General features: G+C 39.2%; 1 protein-coding gene across 2 annotated transcripts in view; it reads right to left on the bottom strand.

The window, feature by feature from the left end:
• The window catches only part of adcy2a (adenylate cyclase 2a), a 77,381-nt gene that overhangs the window by 6,255 nt on the left and 69,901 nt on the right, over positions 1-1,225 (bottom strand). The gene's annotated exons all lie outside the window — the stretch shown is intronic.

Raw genomic sequence — 1,225 nt, forward strand, 5'->3', positions numbered from 1 at the left:
GAGTTGTCCCTCATCTGGCGATAGAAACCCTGCTGTCCAGAGGTACAAATTAGTTTTGCACCAAATGTATCACAAGAAGTGTTGCAAAAGTTGTGCGCAGACTTGCCACTGTGTGATGCGAGAGAACACATTGCAACGGATTTGAGAGGTTGTAATCACTAAGTTGTGGTTTTACTGAAAAGGTGACTGAAGTGAAGAAGAAGAAAAAAATGTGAGTACAGATTTATTTCTACAAGCTCTCAAATCATATTCTACAAGTGCTCACATAGCATCTACGCGCTTTCACATTTTGCACCATTTTTACCTTCACACACTCGGGATCTAACTAACACAACGATGAATGGGAAAGTCTCAGGCATGTCAGCAAATTCACCAATGTTTTAGCATTGTTCTAGGTAATGAATCATACCAGTACATTTTTTTTATGGAAGCCCTGAAAGGCTCACATTGTTGGCCATGGATAGTATCTTGTATGTACAAGATAAACTCTTACTTTTAAATTGGGCTGTTTTGAAGGCAAGACAGCCTTGCTGAAGCCCTAAATGCCTGAGTTCAGACAAATGCAGCAACAAATGTCTACTGTAAAACATAATGGAACTATGTATAGACTTTGGTTGACCAGCATAGGCTATATTTTAGCATGTTTGTAGCAATTCACCATATGTGCTGTGTAACACAGCGACAGCGGATGAGAGGCGGCTAAAATATTGTTTTTCTACATGGTAATGCCTGTTGAACAGGTGTAGCCAAAGTATTGGCATGTTACTCATGGTTTGATTTATAGCGCTAGTCATGTTCACTTAACTGCAGCACCGTTCGGTCAGGCTCACCGAGGCAGTGGACCCATAATGCACGACTCCGGTAAGTAGAATTTCAAAGGTTTTATTTAAAAGGAGCTCAAATAAACTTGACACAGGAGCATGACGTGACATGTTTGCTGACTGATGCAAAACAATCTCACTTGTACTATCTCGTACATTTGATATACAGTGGGGCTTGAAAGTTTGGGCACCCCAGGTAAAAATTTTTTTTTAATGTGCATAAAGAAGCCAAGAAAATATGGAAAAATCTCCAAAAGGAATCAAAAGACAGATTAGACATTCGTAAAATATGTCATAAAGTTAGATTTTATTTCCATCTTTTACGCTTTCAAAATAACAGAAAACTAAAAACTGGCATCTGCAAAAGTTTGGGCACCCTGCAGAGTTAATACCTTGTACTGCCC

The sequence above is a fragment of the Etheostoma spectabile genome, chromosome 6, assembly GCF_008692095.1.
Source record: "Etheostoma spectabile isolate EspeVRDwgs_2016 chromosome 6, UIUC_Espe_1.0, whole genome shotgun sequence".
Classification (NCBI taxonomy): Eukaryota; Metazoa; Chordata; class Actinopteri; order Perciformes; family Percidae; genus Etheostoma; species Etheostoma spectabile.